Genomic DNA, 19,769 nt, shown 5'->3' with positions numbered 1-19,769 from the left:
ATGTGCACAGTCTATTTAGAGCTATGTAGAACTGTGATGACTGACAGTTGTTTTAGATACAGAAACCGGACATTTGACTCCATTAACATTTCATGAAAAGTCATGGCACTACTGACCTGCTTAACTCTATCATGTGTGAATGTGTGTTTGGCAGACCAGGTCAAAGTGGAGGCATGCTGGGGCTTTTCATTTCCAATTTATTTATTTATTTTTTTTGGCTTGTTTGTTTTTCAAAAGAAATTAGAAAAAAAAGAGAAAGAAAAGTCACTGTCAATCTCTGTTAAACTCAAGGCAATAGGCACACATACGTATCCTATGAACCTGCACCCAACCTCCTCCCCACACACACACCTAATACACATACCCAACACACACACACACACACACACACACACACACACACACACACACACACACATACACACACACATTAATAAACCATGTCTCTTTTCCATCTTTCATTGGTGTGAAGACAGCAAACTGGTAATACTTTATTTATGCTTTTACTGAGTTCACATGTTCCAGACCAAAACTATATGTCTTTTCCTTCTTTACCTCAGTTGGATGTGACTGTGATGTCTGTAGAAGATGGCTTTAAACATTACAAAGCATCCTGAGGCATTCATTAACTCAGTGGTTTTAATTTACCAGGACCAATACACAGCATAATGTGGCTTAGGCTTATAAGAAACATCAGTTCTGGTAAAAGAAAGTCTTTGGATGAAATAATTGGAAATTAACTATCATCAGTGTAAAATAATCAGAACTTTACTGTGGATATTTTCTTTTATAAGTCATGCAGTGACATTAGCATGTCAGTGAGCAAACTTTCTCTTTTATAATTCATTATTCAGTGTGAAAGTTACAATATGACAACTCAATATGACTCAATATGACTCTCTCTCTCTGTCTCAGGTTCATGATTTTATAAAGCGAGACAAAAGAGAAAGACATCTCACATTTAAAATAACTATACACATATATTCAACTTGGTAAATGTTCAACAGTTCCACTGAGGTGATTCAGTTTCTGCCCGGCACCACATTCAGACACCTACACAAATATGAACCATAACACAGCAGACACATTATTCATACATGTAATTAGTCTATGTATTAATTTATTGTAAATGATTGCTTTCTAAACAGGCTTAATTATATACTTACACTTAATTATATTTGGATTGTTTTAGACTCACAGATAGAAAAACATTTATTTTGGGATCTGAGAGTCCACTGGGGAGCAGTGTCTCGGCAGGGCCCAGAGTTGTCTGGTAGGAATTTGCTGCATTAGCTTGCTCGCTAAATATGAAATGAACCATGTTGTCAATCAGCCTCAGGGCAATGAAAGAGAGGTGAAGCTGTCAATCATCATGGAGCAGGCTGCATTACTCCAGTTTACATCTCGCTGCCATTGTACTCCTCCCTCTGACGAGCATGACATCATACAATAGAGCTGTCACTCCGACTGGAAAAGAAGTGGACATTTGAATACTTTAAAGATTATCTTTGTCTATATAATTTATATAATTTATCTTACTAGTTATTATCTTATTCATTTTTAGTATCATAGAGGCAGTTTCATGAAGAATTCACACTGTGATTATTATGTGACCACACTATTATTAAATAAAGTTGATTTTTTAAAATATTGCTCATTAAGAAACACTGTTTGGTAAGTTACTCAAAAAACATAATCCACTACAAATGACTAATTACTAATTTAAAATTGCAATCTGATTACATTACTGATTACTGATGTAAAAAGAAATCAGATTACTGATTACTTTACTTTCATGTTACTTTCAATACCTATCAACCTACACTGCAAAGTGAAACTTTCAGTACTTTTAGCACGCGTCAATGTATGACATGATCAGAAAAAGTTGGATTTATCATAAAACATGCCTCGGATGTTTTCACTGTTTGTAGGACTACCAGACTAATAAAATGTAAAACTGTTTTAACTAGGCTAGTTTGGTGTCCCTAGCCAAGGGGAGGCACAGCTAAGCTATCATTGTATGGGTTTAGATGCTACAGTGCCATGCAAAGTACATTATCTTTCCTTATGCTCTGCTAATATCATGTTCATGTAAACTGGAACTTATATAGACATTTACACAGCTTGTTTTCCTGCTCAGCATCAGAGGATGTTACTGTTTCAGTTTTGCCTTTACTGGTAATTTTTTTTTTTTTAAATCAGCACATCCATTTTTCCTCACACTGACTGTGAGTTAGCGTTTGGCAGAATTGGGAGCTGTCAGCCAATAAGACACGAGTGTTTCCACATATTTTTCTGCAAACCCTGTCTGATTGGTCTCGCCTCCGTTCACTGAAGATTTAAAATTACAGTCGGTCTTCTTTTACTAACGTTCAGTTACCACTCCAAGTGGAAAATTATTCAGGGCTAAAGAAAAAATCTTCTGGACAAAAACGTGATTTATTTTAAAATGCGTTTTAATTAATATTGTTTTCTTAACAATAAATTTGTAACACAAGTAACATAATTTTATTGACATCAGTAACTGTAATCAAATTACATAAATTTAGAATGTAATGCTAACAGTAATTAGATTACAGTAACATGTTACTTTGTAACCCGTTACACCAAACTCTGTTAACAACGTATACTGTAAGCAACATTAAGGCAACAACTAATATAAATATCATGAAGTAGCACATGTTTAAATGCAAGAGTGATGTATAGTACAGATTTTTAATATATAAAAAAACATATATCAAATATTTCACTGCTTCAAATTCACATTTCACCCCAAAGGATCAATAAATGTATGCCTCATGAAACATGCCCATGGAGTGAATAAACTTATTATAATGCATTTCACCCACAATATATTCAAATCCAAAATGTGTTTAGCTGCAAATCCACAGTAATTTACCAATGTGGTGAGGGAAAGAAAACAAAAAATACAGTACAAATGAGAGCACAGCAGCTGATTTTTCATCCGTGTTTTCTCATTCCTTTATGGTTTTGTATATTCTAGGCACAAGCACTGGGTGGGATCAGGTGTACACAGTCATTGGTCTTGTGGATCTGCTGGTGACACATCTTGCCCTCCAGTATAGTCTGTTTAGCTCCACTTCTGATCAGCATCTTTATAGCATATCAGCCCTGGGCTGCAATTTTGGCTGGATGCTTTTACAAATGAACACAATCTGCAGTGTGCCGCCACTCTCTGATTGCAGGAGGAAACAGAGCTGAGAAACTTCACTGGATTATCATGCCACTTGAGAACGCAATGCACATGCTCTCTCTCACACACACACACACACACACACACACACACACACACACACACACACACACACACACACATTCATACAGTTGAGAGACTGCCCATGGTGTAGCCCTGTCTTGCTATTGGCACTCTGTGCCTGTACTCTGTCTTATTTCAGTAGAATAATATAATTGTCCCTCATTTTATTGCTTGTAAAGCCATCTCCTTTCTGCAGGCAGTGTAGGTGATCAATGTACCATCTAACTGAATCAATTCTTCCAGGAATACTGTTTGTTTGGAAAATGATCCAAAGCAGGACAGAGGATGATTCTGCTCTGCTTGTATTAGTTTAGTGAGTTGGGTCTTCATGTTCGCAGCTGGTGACTCTATTTTTCACCTTATGAGTGTTTTATACAGCAACCTCTCTGTGGAATACAACATATGAGGCATTACTTAACCGGAATAAATAGTCATATTTGTTAGTCCTGTCACTGTTTGAGAGCAACTTCCACTTGCTTCCAAGGAGTAGCAACAGCAGGGACTAAGTACATGATGGTATATGAATATCCTTATCATCGCATAACAACATTTATATCATACTCCATACATCTGGTCAAGAAACCCTTAGGAACACTTTTGTAAATCCATTTAGCCCCTTGGTTTAGACTATTAAGAAACATGTCACATTGATTTCATGGACCTTGCTCATTTAGGATACCAAAAAGCTTAAAAAATAAACCCAGAATTTACACAGTTTTCTATTACTAAAATATTGTATCTCTCCTCCAGCACATCAGATTCAACATCACTGATTCTCCAGACTTTCATGAGTTGAATCACATACGGTATGTACCCATGGGGAGATCACAGGAACTGTGCAAGTAAAATGTGCTTACACTTCAGTCATGCTTTATTTAATGTTTTCACATTCTTACCTTTTAAGTGCTATTACTAGAAATGTGAATAAAACCAGTCATTTTAACAGTTTGAGAAGTACGCCATAATCTGTATATAATATTGGGTAAAATCTGTCTCAATCTCTCTCTCTCTTTCTGTGTGTGTGTGTGTGTGTGTGTGTTGGGGGGGGGGGGGGGGGGGGGGGTAATTTGTGTCAAGAAAGTAGATTGAGAGTACAATTAGAGTGATTACTCATTTCACTATTGGCACCCTGTCCAGGGTGTACCCCGCCTTTTGCCCGATGCTCCCTGAGATAGGCTCCAGGTGCCCCATGACCCTGAAAAGGAGTAAGCGGTAGAAGATGGATGGATGGATGGATGGTATAGAAGATGGATGGATGGAAGGATGGATGGATGGATGGACTCATTTTACTAACAATGAATTAGCCTTCAGAATTAAGTAATACCTACAGTTTAAAGTATGGCAACAATAACAGTAAAAATCAAGCAATAATAATCTACTAATATTGACAAATAACTGTTCTATTTACTGCTCAGAAATATAATTATTAGCAATAAATTAATGTCACATATATGATATACACATTGAATGTAGACAGAGTATATATTAGCTGGTGTCTGTAGTGCTGACGGAATAGTCAAGTTCCATACTTCTATTTTTCAAGACTTCTATGTTAAGCATTCTGTTTATATTTCCCCCTATGAAATCTAATGAATCAATAATAACAATATATTATCAATAATATGCCCAAAAATGCATAGTGTGTTGTTGAAGATAATTTTGGAGAACCCACAATGGAATTCTGAAATCTCTGCTGATGCTAATATATTATTATTATTATTATTATTATTATTATTATTATTATTAATAATAATAATAATAATAATAATAATAATAATAATAATTGCTGTATTTATTTATCTGTTTGTTTACTTATTTTAATCTTTAATTTGTTCCAGTTAGATACAGTAATGAACACCAACATGGCCATGTCTGTATCAGACCCGTACATCTCATTTTAATTGAATTCTTTTATATCATTCAAAGAAATCTTTTTTGTTTCTGCAAATCAGTGATTTCTTATTTTCCTTTTCTTGTTACAATAACTGAAATAATACAGTGATATAACTTGATCTTGATAATCTTCTGATATAAAGTCACATTCTCATGTGTGTAACTGTGATCCCGTGAAAGTTATTCCCAGTGTTGGGTCAGAGTCCACCTTTGTCGCGTTCAAGTCAAGACCAAGTCCTTAACCAACGAGTCCGAGTCCAAAAAGGGCTGAGTTTTACTGAAGTCCAAGTCCTTAATGGCCGAGTCTGATTCGAGTCCAGAAAGTAATTAAATTGAAAAAAGATTTGAAATTGCAATTGTAAACTCAACACTGAGCTGTTAAATGAATATTTTAACCTTCACAAACCAATGGCAATATATAAGTAACAAAAAAATACCATTATTACATCTTGCAATTGACATTTAATATTTTTATTTCATGGCATCAGCACCTCAACTATTCCTATCAAAAAATGGTTTCAAAGAAAAAAACGGATAGAGAGGTATTTGTAGAACTTCTATTAAATTACAAGTGTATGAAAATACAAATTAACTTGTTTTGTTATTGTATCACACAATATTGTGTCCTCCAGGGTTTCAATTATTTGATGCCTCTATATAGTTATATAGGCTGAGAGAGAGAGAGTACAGAGTAGATTTACATTTAGCAACATGACATAACAATAAGCTTCATGTTTTATTACTGCTTTTAATCTGTCTATGAATGACAACAAACTCATTTCTGAACACAGCTCTGTTCTTGTAACATTTTTCATTTTAATTTCTAAAATAAAAATAAAAAATTATTTTATGATACAGTATTTACTGTATTAAGAAGTACATTTCACATTTTACATGAAATTCAAGACTGGAATCACCAAATTCTAATGTTTAGGGGTGGCAATATGACTACAATCTTATTTCACAATAACAATACGTTTTCTCAGGTACGTCTATCAGTATTATTCAAGTAAGTAATACAACAGAAATTGAATAAAGCAATTAAATGTAAAATAAAATAGACTTCACTGTATGACATATACAGTGATTCTTATTAAATTTACTGAAGTTATGCAGTCAAATGATTGAGTGAGTGATTTTGTCTTTGTTTTTGTTATTTGATTAATATTAATGACACAAACAGTAGCAGGTTTATTAGACTGCTGTCAATTTACAATAAATTAAGACCTAATGTACAGATCCAATATATACTGTATTGTCACACCGCTGATTTTTTTCTCAACTGTTTACATTCACTTAAGACATAATCGACTGAGTTTGCATGAATACTCGGCCAGACCTGCATTTTGACATGATGTTTGTGTATTTATTTGACCATCCAAGCTTAATAAGCCGCTAAAGAGAACTCAATTCGTTACTTGCATGATGAGGTGGCTTTCTGTGTGCATGTTTCAAGTGTGTGCGCACAGAAAGCCGCCTGGTCAGGCAGAGAGACATTCATTAATTTGCTGTTATCTTAATTTTTGTTGTTATATATGTTTTAATCTCTCTTTTCATGTTGACTCGGACTCAACTGTACTTGAAAATATTTGTCCAAAATGTCAGAGTCCAAATTTCGAATTTGAGTACAAATTTACGAGTGCGTGACAAGTTCGAGTTCGTTCATAATCGGACTTAGATCGAGCACCCCAACTCTAGTTATTCATTTACTTGTTATACCATTTTTTGATCTATTAAAGTTCTTTACCACCATTCATATTCTGTTTTGTCTAGAATCTTCTATTTAGAGCACATGCAAGTTGTGTTTGTCCTGAAAAACCTTATCTATCTATCTCTCTCTCTCTCTCTCTCTCTCTCTCTCTCTCTCTCTCTCTCTCTCTCTCTCTCTCTCTCTCTCTCTCTCTCTCTCTCTCCTTTCTCCTAGTAAAAGAGGAAGTGAAACTGTAACGTAGAGTTCAGTTGTAATTGGTTACGGTCACGCTAACCATATAGGAAGGAATCTGCAACTGATTAGAATTCTTCCTCCCACAGTAATAATAGTCCTAAGATTAATTTTATTTGGAGTCTATTCCTGCCATAGCTTTTTCCTTTTTGAAGCTGATGTATGTAGAACAAATCCCCAGACAACAAAAGCTAGTCTTCAATTACAAGGGGACAAACAAGGCCCCTGAGCCAGCAGACACACATTTATCACCTGCATAAACTCACTCACAGTCAGCAGCCACTTTCCCAAAAGCAACATAGCAATGAGATCATCTGAATGATTAGAGAGAGAGCGCACACGTGTGTGTGTGTGTGTGTGTACAAATAGATTCTTGCTCCACCAGGTTATGATTATCTTTATGCTACAATGCAAGTCATGTCAACATACTATTAACAACAATAACAATTTAAAAAAAAAATCTCTGTCTGACTCTCAGCTGCCTGACTGACATTCTGGAGTGACATGTTAGCGTATCAATGAAATACATTCATGTTCAGTCTTTAATTAAAAGAAAGATAGGCAGTATTTGATTTTAGTGAAATGAAAAATAATATTTTGGAATGAAACTATTGGAATGGCAAGACCAATACATTTGCCTTTGTTATGCACTGAAAACATTTGGGTTTGAGAGCAAAAGATGAATATGAGACAATAGGTCAGAATTTCAACTTTCATTTCCTGATATTTACATCTATGGTAAATGGTCTGCACTTATATAGTGCTTTTATCCAAAGCGGTTTACACTGTGTCTCATTCACCCATTCACACACACACCAATGGTAACAGAGCTGCCATGCAAGGTGCTAGCTTGCCATCAGGAGCAACTTGGGGTTCAGTGTCTTGCCCAAGGACACTTCGATGTGTGGAGTCATGTGGGCCGGGAATCAAACCGCCAACCCTACGATTAGTGGACAACCCGCTCTACCACCTGAGCCACAGCCACCCGATGGGTTAAACAGTTTAAACATGGAACCTTTTGTTTTAATACATTTTTCAAGCCATCAAAAATATTGGAACATGCTTGGAACAGGTTTCTTGTTGCCTAGCTGTCCCTGTAAGATTGATTGTTTGAACAATTAATAGTTCTGAATGTCAAGTTTGAGTTCTGGGTTTCACCTGTGAAGACAAGAAGACTGAAGACTGTGAAGACTTGTGCATTTGTTGTTAAAAAGGATAAACTAATATGAAGACAATAAAGCTGTCTGTGTAAGAAAAGCAAGCAATTTTGAAAAAAGTGGGAAAATTGATCAGAGAAAAAAATTGTGTTTAACACATCTAGTTGTAAATATCAGGAAATTAAATTTGAAATTCTTATCTATTGTCTCATATTCATCTTTTGATCTCAAACCCAAATGTCTTCAGTGTATAGAAAAGAAAAGAAAAAAAAAGAATTGTCCTTCCTGTACTTTCAGAAGGGACTGTAATAAATTAGTCAGAATGCCAGTTGAATGGATATTATGATATTGAAAAAGCTTCAAATAAATAAAATAAAACCAACAGTTGTTTGTTTTTTTTGTTTGTTTTTTTTTACTTTGGAGCATATTAGATTTAAACAAAATGCAATAACATGCAAACAAGATTATTAGTGTCCTGTTTACTACATTTTATAGTGACATAGTTTCCCTTTACACAACTACAGAGGTTGCTTATTGATTCTCCTTAGTTAAACCTTTAATCAAGAGCAAATCCTTTTTCAAATGCAAGACCATAAACAAAAAGCCAATCAGGATGTGACCTTATTATTCCCAATTGCTTATTTCCAACCACATTTAAGCATCATGCCTTATGCTGGAAGCACTTTGGGCTTTCTGAAATGTCCTCAAATTACTGTAAGACAAACAGATGGATTTCTTCAAATAGCCCAAACCTGATTTTTTACCTTTAACTTTCTAATGGCCTTGGTGTAACATGTACTAATACTAAATGTACTGCTTTAGAATTTGTGCAGTCTGTATTAGAAAACTCTTTGTTTAATTTAAAACAACTTAAGGTGATTTCACTGAGGGACAGACTGGATGGTGTGTTATGGATAAATAATAACCAAAAATGAATAATAATTAGAAAATAACAACATTTTGTACAGAAAAAAACATATTTGTTTTTTTTCTCCAATCAAATGTGAAATGATTCATATTCATATTCGGAGAAACAAATATGAAAATATGCAAATATATACTGTACCACCACACTTCAAAAAGGGAATTTCATGGAATTTATTATGAATACTACATGGTTTAGTTCAAACATTGCTGTTACATCACACATGCTATAATACATTGAAAGACAGATTTTCTCTAATTAATGTAAACTTAACATTAAATCTAATATTTGTCTTAAATATTCCTAATTAACATGATACCAGCATTAATGATATTATATGTCATCATGCATTAAAAAGTCTCACAGATCTCCCCTAAGCACTGATGTTTGGAGACATGTCCTAACTGCTATATGATACACACAACGGAACGGATGTAACTGTTTCCTGCTCTTTACAGAAGACAATTATTTCCCACAAAGCTCATGCCTCTTAGCCTAAACATGACTGCAAACCAGAACTCACTGATATGTTAGTGTGCTTAACCATGTACCATGCACGCATAGCATCTCTCATAAGGCTAGAGAAAGGGCTGGAAATTGGAAACATCTCATAAGCCGGCTTGGAGTAAAGTAAATCAGTTACAAATGAGATCATGCATGCCAAGGAGAGTTTCACCATGGGGCAAAAAGGAAGAGGCAGATAAGAGCAAGGAGAAACCACTTAATGCTGCCTTACACGAATCTGCAAAGTGTGTGTGTGTTTTCATGATTTTCAGTGTTTTGATGGTTACAAAAAAAAATGACAATGTGAAAACAATCAGTTTAGTTCAAGATGTTTTCCTGCCATGACAAACAGTGTGCATGATTCACTATTAATGTACAATATGGAGTATATCATCTTAAATGTGTTTTCTTTTCCATCAGACTTGCAGCAGCTATATAAAAGGACTAAATTAACAGTTAACATTTTAATTTCATTCAATGTGTGATTTAATAGTTACTGTTTACACATAAGAGTTTATTCAGACTTTTAAAAAATGCTTGTGACATCTATTTAACAGCTTGCCCCTTTTACTGTGTGTGTGTGTGTGTGTGTGTGTGTGTGTGTGTGAGAGAGAGAGAGAGAGAGAGAGAGAGAGAGAGAGAGAGAGAGAGAGAGAGAGAAAGAGAGTGAGTGAGAGAGTATGTGCACATGGGTGTGTATAAAGGACCATTACCGATATTCAATAGCTCATCTATCATACAGGCGTTAGAAGTGGTACACCACAAACTATTAATCATGGCAGTCTCAGGGTATTGGATTCCAATGAAGCAGCTCAACAACCTGAACTTAGGCTTCAAAGAGCTGCCTCACCTGAGCCTGTCAGAGCAACCACTCCTCTTACTGACACACTCTGATTACACATTCCTACCACAAGATGTTCAGTTGAGATAAAGGCGTTCAGCCCTATTAGAAAGAAAAACTAGGTCATCTTAAGTAAAATTCTGCATCATTAGAAAATGAAAAAGAGATTAAGGCCTTGGGTTTAGGGATTATTTGCATTGGTTTGGAGTCTGAAAAGATATTATTTAGAGAATCTGAAACATGTATTAGCATAGAGAAGATATTAGGTGTGAGAATGAATGACCAACTTTTTATTGGAATGAAATCTTAACCGTTATTTTGTAAACAGTCAGTGTACCTTGTTCTTAAATATTGATAATAAAAACAGCGTTTAAAAAAAGAATATGCAAAAGCCAATCCTGCTTGGCAATCTCCCGAACAGCAGGTTTAAGTAAAAACAAGAGTTGCGGGTCATGTAGCCAGGGATTAAAATAAAAACAAATGATGTTTAAAACAAGGATCACAGACAAGGGGAAAGTTTGCATTAATCACAAACAAAACAACTGTCAGAATCATTTACCCAAAATACACCTCTTTTCTTTTCTTTCTCTCTTTCTCTCTCTCTCTCTCTCACACACACACACACACACACACACAACACTACACAAATTATTGTTCAGATTTGTCTGAACAATAAATTGTGTACTGTGTGTAAGCAAACAATAATTTTATGAACACTGATAAAAATAATATCTTAGCAAGTGAAAATACCTACATATTTTAGGATATTAATAATGAAATTATGTGCCAGTAGGACAATTTCAAACTTGAAAAGCGTCTAGAAATCAGGTCATTATAATAATATGGAATATTATGTAAACTTATATGAACATATAGATATGTTCATTTGATAATATAATTTCTTGCAGTGAAGCAGCTGTTGGGATAATTAAAGTAAATTAAATTCTGAATTTAGGATAGTGAAGTGTATCATTTTTCAGCAGTAGGCAGAAAAACCTAGCAGCACTTTTCAACTGTATGGATTTTAATTAAATTGCGGAAGCTTCATATTCTTATTGTCCAGGTTATTTAACTACATAATTCTTACCATTCTAGTTTTGCTGCAAAAACTGTTTCAACTGATTGTATATAAAATTCATTACCACACAAAATATGTTATGTATGTGAATTATGTAACGGTAAAAATAAATGTCACTGAACCGCTTAGATCACATGATAAAACATATTTAGGGGGTGGGCCATGACAATAACAATAGTTAACGATAACATTTTTGTTGAGTTTTTTTTTTTTCCCTATTGTATTATTAATGAACATATTTACTATAAAACAGTTAAAATCTTTCTTTTTTTCTTTTCCAAAATTTGTGAGTGCACTCAGCTGTATCTCAGACTGGCATCTGGTTTTCAGTATGAAGTCATTTCCTTCGTAAGAGTGGAATTGTTCTGGCAAAATGAGCTGGAACACAAGTGGACTTTAAAATCATAATGCATCATGAATATCTGAAATCAAATGTCTCTGAAACCCTTACCAGCTCAGTGAGAGCTAGAGAACTACTGGGTGTTTTAAGTTTCAGAGATAATAGGTTTTTTTCCCTGTTATTTAAATCTACAAAATATTAAGAGCTGAGATATGGCTGCAGAGTGCAATTGTAAGGTAGAAGAGCACTTTATTAGATTTAATTTACACAAAAGTGGTTAGGACATGTATTTACAGGCTGTAATATGTTGCATATTTGTCCAGTTCAAGTGTATGTGAGTCAGTAGATTAGCTCTCTACACTGATGTCCCACCATGCAGAAGACTTTAAAATATTGTCTGTGTAAAATGTAAAATTTATGAATTTCCCCCTACACCCTGCTTGATTTATGTGAAATAATAATACACTATTTAATGCTTAAACATGGCTGCGAGCAATCCGTGGCTATCAAGATGTACAATGGAGTAATGGCTAGGGAAGACAAATCACCTCACGGACTGAGGATGCTTGTTTAAGGTTGCTTGGCAGATATATTAAACTATATGTAATTGTACACTCCATGCCAACGTGGAGAGACAGAGTGATAGAGAGAAATGAGAGACAGAGAATATAAATGCACATACTAGATGTAGACTTTTTTTAATGCTGGTGGTAAAATAAATCATTACCTGCTATTATATTACCAGAACTTCCTTCAAATAACTAATCAGTGAAAATTGGAAATTACTCTGAGACAGTTTCAATAATAGAATCATCTGATTTATGGGGAGCTCTTTGGAATTTGGTTCATCTCTGGTATGCATGGCAAAACTTTCAAAGGTTAAGGTTTTCCAGATTTGACCAATTTCCTTTTTGGCAGCCATCTCTGTTACTTAACCAACCCAGATCAATTCAATCAAAAGTGTTTTCCCAAGCAACTTAGCTGAACACACAGTTAAACAAATTATTTGATCAACTGCAGAGGTCTTAGTTTTCTGGAGTGACTGTTATTACAGAGACATGCAGTCTGGAATTTGTTCCAGCAATGAAATCTCAGAAACAAAGTCAAGTTAGGAACTTGAATATGGTTTTCATGCATGTGTTGAGCTGTGAAGCTCTGACAGCAACATTTAATTAAAACTCATTAGTGTCAAGAATATGAGAAAGAAGCAATGACTCTCTTCATTTAACAGTCTTTGAAACATTTCACGAAACCTCAGCATGGTAAACAAACAGAGTAATAACCAGCCCAAATAAAGCTGCTGTGCGGCCACCTGCTATGCTAAATTATAATGCACACTGATTATGGGCCAGACATTCATGAATCCCACCCAAGTCATCTCTTGTTCTCTTTTCTTCTTCTGCACTTCTTGCCCCTACCTGCCTGTGCCAAGAAAAACGCCTCTCCTAAATCTGGTGATTCATATGCAATAACAGCTCTGGTGAAGCACAGGTGTTGAATTCTTTTTGGCATGCCATAAAACATTATATGCATGATTTGTGCAGCCACCGAGCTCTGTAATTTCGTTTTCTTTCTTTCATTTTGCCTCCCTGACCACATGATCTGTTTCAGTCCTTTTATGAGATGAGAGGCCCTCAGAGAGGATTTGAGGTGTGTCACTGTCCCCCCAGAGCTAATCCCCACCCTATCGAGCAAATGGTGGAGATGACTGCTACCCCAATGCACCCACTACCACCACCTCACAATCCCCCAACATGCCCCCATACCCAATGCCAATCCAGTGCCTATCATTCAAATCCACATTAAAGATTTATGACATCACGTAGCCGAGCTTTCTTCCTCTCAACCCAGGGCAGAAAAAATAAACTTCCTGTGGGATGTTTCAGAATGTGTCTTTTTGTTGGGTGATCCCTGGAGCCTACTTCTCACAGAGATGTAGGGGTTCAAATGAGAGAATGAAATGATTTATTGAAATGTGGTTTACTATAATTAGTTCTTTCTTTGTTTTAACACAGAAAAGTTAAGAAACTGTGCATTGCACATCAAATTCATTTACAGTGAGGGAAAAAAGTATTTGATCCCCTGCTGATTTTGTATGTCTGCCCACTGACAAAGAAATGATCAGTCTATAATTTTAATGGTAGATTTATTTGAACAGTGAGAGACAGAATAACAACAAGAAAATCCAGAAAAACACATGTCAAAAATGTTATAAGTTGATTTGCATTTTAATTTGCATTTTAATGAGGGAAAAAAGTATTTGACCCCCTCTCAATCAGAAAGATTTCTGGCTCCCAGGTGTCTTTTATACAGGTAACGAGCTGAGATTAGGAGCACACTCTTAAAGGGAGTGCTCCTAATCTCAGCTAATATCTGGAAGTTTGCCAATGAACATCTGAATGATTCAGAGGACAACTGGGTGAAAGTGTTGTGGTCAGATGAGACCAAAATGGAGCTCTTTGGCATCAACTCAACTCGCCGTGTTTGGAGGAGGAAGAATGCTGCCTATGACCCCAAGAACACCATCCCCACCGTCAAACATAGAGGTGGAAACATTATGCTTTGGGGGTGTTTTTCTGCTAAAGGGACAGGACAACTTCACCGCATCAAAGGGACGATGGACGGGGCCATGTACCATCAAATCTTGTGTGAGAACCTCGTTCCCTCAGCCAGGGCATTGAAAATGGGTCGTGGATGGGTATTCCAGCATGACAATGACCCAAAATACACGGCCAAGGCAACAAAGGAGTGGCTCAAGAACAAGCACATTAAGGTCCTGGAGTGGCCTAGCCAGTCTCCAGACCTTAATCCCATAGAAAATCTGTGGAGGGAGCTGAAGGTTCGAGTTGCCAAACATCAGCCTCGAAACCTTAATGACTTGGAGAAGATCTGCAAAGAGGAGTGGGACAAAATCCCTCCAGAGATGTGTGCAAACCTGGTGGCCAACTACAAGAAACGTCTGACCTCTGTGATTGCCAACAATGGTTTTGCCACCAAGTACTAAGCCATGTTTTGCAGAGGGGTCAAATAAATATTTCCCTCATTAAAATGCAAATCAATTTATAACATTTTTGACATGCGTTTTTCTGATTTTTTTTGTTGTTATTCTGTCTCTCACTGTTCAAATAAATCTACCATTAAAATTATAGAATGATCATTTCTTTGTCAGTGGGAAAACATACAAAATCAGCAGGGGATAAAATACTTCTTTCCCTCACTGTATAAAGAAAATGCATAAATATATAAAATATTAATGACAATTCACAACAGTTGTATAGCTGATATGTTATTTAAAAAATTTCAAAACTGTAGCAGACACTGAATCATTTTCCTGTCTTTTCCTGCAGTAGCCCCCTTAAATTAAAGCATCTGATCAGTTATTTCCTTGCAGGTGTGTTTTAATATTTACTGTATATTTACAATGTGAAACATTTTTTCACATCCAGCTCTTTGCTGTAATCACTAGTAAATGACCTAATAAAACTGAAGATAATTAATAACAGTCCACACGTTCAACTGCTTGGCCAGTTTCCTACCCCACTGAGCACACTCAAATAGGGGTATGCTTCCCTCTCCTGGCTGCTCTGGAAAAATAAATAAATCAAAAAAGTTCTGAAAAGCTGCTAAAGCTTAGGCTTACACACCGCATTTCTTCTGTAAAAGAACTGATTTCATATAGGATTTAGTACAAATTATTTTAGTATAGTATTAAACATGCTGAAATGAGCTGAGCAGAGAAAAAAGCAACAAGAAGCATGAAAAGAAAAAAATGAAGGTAACAGTGCCAGTGTGATGTGCATTAAAAAGTGAAAAGACAAGCTTTAAAATAGGTACAATAGAACAATATACAACACAGAGAAATTAGCAGTTACATTAACCAAGTTTTGTCAAACAAGTTAGTGCTCATGTCCGCTTTACTGCTTATCACTGGATGATATATCTGTTTCATGTCACTTCATGTCCCTTAACAACTTAATGAAAATATACAAACAAGATTACTTTGCATGCTTGATGATAGGTAGAGGTGTGTGTGTGTGTGTGTGTGTGTGTGTGTGTGTGTGTGTGTGTGTGTGTGTGTGTGTGTGTGTGTGTGTGTGTGTGGAGATAAGTGAGAGATGTAAAATGATAGATAATGAAATCACTTATTTGTTTAATTTCTGAGACCAGTCAGTAATAAAGTATTTAACATAATATCTAAATATAAATTTGTTAATGTAAACTTTTGAAAAATAAATTTTTCATGTTTCTTTCAATAATAAACTATAACTATAATAATAACTATCTCAAAGCAACCGATATGAACCTATATTGTTTAAGAAATGTCTGAGACCTTGACGGAGTGTTGTGTGGGATGTGCTGTCATCTTTTCTTTTAATCAAAAAGATATAAAATATACATTATGTCAAGAGAATCCATCTCAGAGAAAGCTGGTATATAAACAAGGCCAAGCTTTCCTGTTCAAGTGAGTTCAGACCTCAAGTAGCAGAGCGAGAAAGTGAGACAGACAGAAACAGAGAGAGAGAGAGAGAGAGAGAGAGAGAGAGAGAGAGAGAAGAAAAAGTGGGAGCAGTCTCACAGATCAAAAGAAAATAACATGAGGGAGGATATGAGCTCTTAGAGGAGTAATATAGCAGAGATACCATCTGTTTTCATGCAGCAGGAAAAGGACAACAGAAACGGCCTTTTAGCCTGGGATAACAGCACCCACAAATGCCTTATTAAGGAAGCCCCAATTTAATATGAGATTGGCCAACATTAAAGGGAGCCTCTGGAGAAGATCCCTCCCCTCTATATTAGGAGACATAACCTTTATATGACAAATAAATTTGAAGATTATTTCTTGAAAGGGCCGTCAGTGTAATTTTTCCTCTGGTATTTTCAATTTTGAAGGTAGCACTGTGATTTTGAGAGAGAGAGAGAGAGAGAGAGAGAGAGAGAGAGAGAGAGAGAGAGAGAGAGAGAGAGAGAGAGAGAGCAAAGATATAGGCCTATTTCTGCTAACGTGAAGTAAATGTGGCTTCAGGAAAAGAGAAGAAGTCCTTATTGTGACCAAGAGTATAACACTCTATTTTGTGGGATATTGGATTCTGTTTAGCTATTTATGATAAACAATATGCTGTTTGATTCATACACTAATTTGTAACAGTATTCAACTCCCTAAAAAGTCATCTGTATTACAAATGACGCTTACATCTGATTGTTGACAAATACCAAGCCTCTATTTATATTGCAAACCAATATGCTCTTAAAGCAAATTTTAAAAATAAAATGTATTATTTGTCATGGCTCTTAAAAAAAAAAAAAAAGATCGAAAAATACTGCTAGCATAAGTATTCAACCCCTTCAGTCTCCTTGCTTGAATCACATTTTGCTGCAATAACAGCTTTAAGTCTGTTGGGGGGTAAATTCCTACCGGTATTGCATACTCTTCCGGTGCGAGTTTCACCCATTCTTTCCTGGCAGATTTGCCAGGTAGGTTGGAGTTTGTTTGTTGACTACAATTTTCAAACAGTGCCACAGATTTTCAATGGGATTCAGATCTGGACTTTCACTTGCCCACTGTAGAACATTCACATGTTTATTTATTTTTTTAAACACTTCGGTGCTGCTTGGGCCTTGTGTTTGGTTTTAGTTTTTGCAGGATTTTTTATTTTTTTTTGGACACAAGCAAGTTCTTTTGTATTATCTCCTTGTATTTTGCTCTATTCATTCTCCCTTCAATTTTGACAAAAAGTCCAGTTACTAAGGATGAAAAGCATCCCTAGAGCATGATGCTACCAGCACCACATTTCACTGTATGGATGGTGTTAATTGAACTATGGCCTGCATTAAGTTTGCATCAAGGCCAATTATAAGTCAATTATGTCCTCATTAAGAAAATATCTTTCATGTGGAGTTTCCAGACCCTGGGGCTTGAATACTTATGCAGCTAGCATTTTTCAGTTTTTTATTTTTATTTATTTTTTTTTTAAATATTTGCTTACCAAAAAAATCACTGTAAGAGAACATGAGTTTGCAATAAAAAGGAATAATATGTTTATTTTTAATTTGTTATTCAGACAAATCTTATCAATTCCAGGGGGATTGAATACTTTTGTAAGCCACTGTAATTCTGAATAACTGTTTTGTATTCTTTTTTTTATTTATAAATTTCTCATTTAAACAGCTGGAATAAAGCTGGTTATCTGGTTGATAACGAGAAACGTGGCTCTTTTTGTTGTTGCTTTGTAATTATGACCTCATTTTCTTTCAACAGTGACTCATCCCTTGTCACTGGACAGATATGGGGATATGAATTCTAATCAGATCCCTGCACATAATCAGTGGACCGTTCATGCATCCCAGAAGATTTAGAGTTTTGCCTTATTCACCATGCAACAGGCCTTATTGGATCCAGACTGACCTGCTTCAGAAGCCATTGTATTTCCCTCCTCATTCGATGTTTTATTTATCAGGGCCATGTGTTCTGCTGCATTGCCATTACAAGAATATGTACCTTTCTGAATAATCAATAAATATTCATGTCATTATTTAGTATCTCATATGATGGGGGCAGAAAAAAGGTAAAATTTTCCACAAATCCATCGCTGTTGATAAATCAGTTCGCTTTCAAAGTTAGGTGGGAAAAGTGCTGTGTGCATGTAAACAGCTCTGTGCATTGCTGAATACTATTAGTAGGCCATAAATATGGTACAGGTGTCTCTCTGGGACTATGATTCATTGAGCAGGCTGGCAAAGAAAGAACAGTAAATTCACCCATATTAATTAACCCCCTGTTTTCTGAGCATTTCGAAGCCTGCATCTCAGTGACCCTGTAAACATCCAGCGGACAAGGTTGTCCATTGCAGGGCACAAAGAGTGTCAGCTCTCATTCAGTGGAATGAGTTATTAAGAGTATCTTTTGGATAGATGGAAAAATTGTAGCCCGGCTATTTAGTGTCATAAAGCTGGGCTGCAGTGGCAGACGGGCTCAGCGGGACAGGAGGCAATACCACTCCAATCAAATCTGAGATGGATGAGGGATGGGGCTGTCCACTCTGAATTTTTATATTGGGAAAGGGGCTGGGAGGGAATAATGCCATCCGTGAGTGAATTAACCTCTCACCAAGGATGGAGCATACTTCTGTCATCTACCATGGATGTAAGGGGAAATGAATGGCCAGAGAGAGAGAGAGAGAGAGAGAGAGAGAGAGAGAGAGAGACCTTATGCCTTATACTGGAGACCGGCCACTGTTACGTGGATCTGGCCTTAATGATGGCATCATTCAGTAAGTAAAATATGCAATAGTAGACACTAAGCTCTATACATTTCTTTACATGGCTTTTGAAAAGGGACCAAAAGAGCTTTGAACATTCATATTAATCAAGGTGGACTGGACAAACAGGTTTCACAGAACTCATTTAATTTCTGAACAAATATCCTAAAGAGTCAAAACGTCTAGGGACATCATTACATAGAAGAAACAACTCAATGGAATCATCTGAGGAAATAAACAAGGTATGAAAATAAGCATGACTACAGTTTCAGGCTAGTCTTATACGACTCAGGAAAGATGTAACGATAAAGTTGATTATGATCGTATGAAATTATCTTACTTTTCCGTGTTTAGCCCGGGTTTCGGGTATGATGTTGGCTTTGGCAATGTGATGACAGTAACAAAGATTAAGTTCGTTAAATAAAATTAGAATATCAAATATAGTACGTAACCTTGTAGTCATTTCAATACGCCCCGTGGCAATACAGCACGAGCGTGGCACGTCTGAGATCCGAGTTCTGAGTTCCGCCTCCACAGGAAGGTGATGTCTTTCGCC

General features: G+C 36.0%; 1 long non-coding RNA gene across 1 annotated transcript; it reads right to left on the bottom strand.

The window, feature by feature from the left end:
• Positions 1 to 410: 410 nt before the first annotated feature.
• Positions 411 to 19,728, bottom strand: LOC108256220 (uncharacterized). Its single transcript, XR_001810244.3, has 3 exons — positions 19,554 to 19,728; positions 1,167 to 1,467; positions 411 to 1,053 (listed from the first exon to the last, which is right to left on the bottom strand). It is a non-coding gene; the product is annotated as an uncharacterized LOC108256220 (long non-coding RNA).
• Between the last annotated feature and the right edge of the window lie 41 nt (positions 19,729 to 19,769).

Source organism: Ictalurus punctatus, chromosome 23, assembly GCF_001660625.3.
Source record: "Ictalurus punctatus breed USDA103 chromosome 23, Coco_2.0, whole genome shotgun sequence".
Taxonomy (NCBI): domain Eukaryota; kingdom Metazoa; phylum Chordata; class Actinopteri; order Siluriformes; family Ictaluridae; genus Ictalurus; species Ictalurus punctatus.
Note: the sequence above shows the minus strand (reverse complement) of the source record. Positions and strands in the feature narration are given on the sequence as shown.